Below are 2,500 nucleotides of genomic sequence, written 5' to 3' on the forward strand. Positions count from 1 at the left end.
CGGACATTTTACAGACAAAACAACAAATTGATTAAACAAAAAAATAGTCAAAAAGTGTCAAACTGACATTAAACTATAAGTAAACGATTATAAAATGATCCGTATTATTGTCACAACAGCATCAAAATACAGCATCAGTCATATAAAACTCTAATATCACAATATAAACTCATATAAACAACGACTTTTGCTGCTTTTCAAACTGCATGTAAAAGTTCAGAGCGATCGGAGCGTCTCCAGATGGTTTAACTCGCCTCAAGTTTATTATTAAAAAAAAAGAAAAGAAAAAAAAGTTCATCATGATGTAAAAAAAAAAGAGAAAATCTGTTTTCATCTCACACGTTTTGCACCAGATTCTTTGCAGCAGAGAAAACAGAGAAAACAGGAAGAGTGAAGTCATCATTGGCTGAAATAATTATCAAACATTCTCCACCACATGGTGCTAAAAGCTGCATTTATCTGACTTTATATGGACAGAAGAGCATCACAACTATATGTGATAATCTAACATGTAAACTAAAACTATATTAATTAATCTGCTGCTATAAACACAAAGAAATGAGTCTTTATGGAGGCTCAACAAGCTCTCAGTAATACATCACAGACAGTTCACTGCATTAACTCTCAGTGCTGCAATGATTTCTTTATTAGTATAAGTATCTGGTGGTGGTCTTAGAGAACTCATTCACAAAAACGGCAACAAATACTTTAATTTATGAAAAGTTAGTGTGGTTCGATGTTGACCGCTCATTGCTTCAGATGTTTCTTTAGTGCTTTTGTTGAGAGTGTTTTAACATTTTGCATCATCTGCTGGTTCTGCAGTGCAACAGAAAACTATTAAACACTGCCAGTAAACTATTTTGTGATGTTTTAACCTAGAAATTCATCCATTAATCGAGAAAATAATCATCAGAATAATCAATAATGAATTAATAGATAGTTGCAGCCTAAGACAAACTACTATCTTTTCCATTTTATATATGTTTTACTATACTTTATTTGAAATTCAGCCATTATAGAAGCAACTTTATTGATAAACTGACTAATTTGGTAACCCACTTTAGCCTCAAAAGACCAGAATGCATTGCAGCAACTAAATCATAATACAAGCAGGGATCAGAGTGAGTGTTTTCTCCACTTTAAAGTAAACTTGTGTGTTTATGCAGTTACATTTCTATTAAACTATATAAAAATACAACAGCAGCTTAATGGAGCAATATTCAGCCAGATGTTCTGTGTGTTCTATTGAAATGCATTCTGGGAAATGGAGTGCATAAAAACAGCAGGTGAAAAAAAAGTGAACTATAGCACAGAGAGAGAGAGAGAGAGAGAGACAGGGGGGGTGGGGGGGGGTTCTTTTTCTTCTGTTTTCTTCACATCTCAGTGAATCACACAACAGGTTGAGCAGAGTTGTTGAACGTTCGTCATCCACTCGCACAACACACACACACACACACACACACACACAGTTGTCATGGCGCCACCCCCGATACCTGCTTCCCGCTGTAGCTGAGTGACTAATGATATCATACTGTGAGTGTGTGTGTGTGTGTGTGTGTGTGTACTCAGTGACACCATCCCTCCTTTCAATCCTCAACTCTTTCTTTCTTTCTATCTAGACTCATTTTAAAATGTAATCCACCCTTCATCATCATCATCATCATCCTCATCCTCTATGCTCCCCTCTTCTCTCCTCTTCCTCCTGTCCATCCATCCTCATCTGTATTCCCCTGCTCCTCTTCCTCCTCCCTCTTTCCTTCTACAGCTTCCTCCCTCCATACCTGCAGCTCCCAGGTGGGTGACCTGTTGGCTGCCGGGTGTCCCAGTGCATTATGGGTCCTGTAGTCCCGGCTACGGCAGCGACGGCGGAGGCTCTGCGGCGCTAACATGCTCCCTGTGCGTCGACTGTGAGGCGACAGGATGGAGAGCCGACGCCGCCTTCTGCTCATCACTCACACCTCTCTCTCTCTCTCTCTGTGAAATCTTCCCCTCCCCTCCCTCCCTCCCTCCCTCCCTCCCTCCCTCCTTTTTTCCTCCCTTGTTCCCTCCTACTTTTTCTCGCTTTTTCTATCTTTATTTGAACCGTTCCCACCTCTCCTCTCCTGTTTGCACCTCTTTCACTCTCTCATGAATATGTTTAGGGTGATTCCAGATGTGCAGCTGTGGGCTAGAAGTGATCACACCTTCTTTTAAAAGTACAAGAACAACTAAATAAGATTAAAAATAAAAGTACACAAGTATTTACAGCAAAATATACTTAAATTATCAAAAGTAAAACTCCTTTTTAGAGTGTTTTATGTTTACATAGTGAGCAATTCAAAAATATGTTAAAAATAGATTTAAAAGCAGCATCAGGTTTGTTAAAATGTACATTTAGTATTTTTGTTGGTTTTATATCATTTGAAATGATATTTGCACCATTTTTTACCAAAAGTAAGACTGAATGCTGCTGAAAATGTCAAATGGTGTAACCACAAAAGAATGATACATATTACATATT

General features: G+C 38.2%; 1 protein-coding gene across 1 annotated transcript in view; it reads right to left on the reverse strand.

The window, feature by feature from the left end:
- rps6ka3b (ribosomal protein S6 kinase, polypeptide 3b) overlaps positions 1–2,500 on the reverse strand; it is a 50,545-nt gene that overhangs the window by 15,769 nt on the left and 32,276 nt on the right.

Source organism: Scomber scombrus, chromosome 20, assembly GCF_963691925.1.
Source record: "Scomber scombrus chromosome 20, fScoSco1.1, whole genome shotgun sequence".
In the NCBI taxonomy this organism is placed as follows: Eukaryota; Metazoa; Chordata; class Actinopteri; order Scombriformes; family Scombridae; genus Scomber; species Scomber scombrus.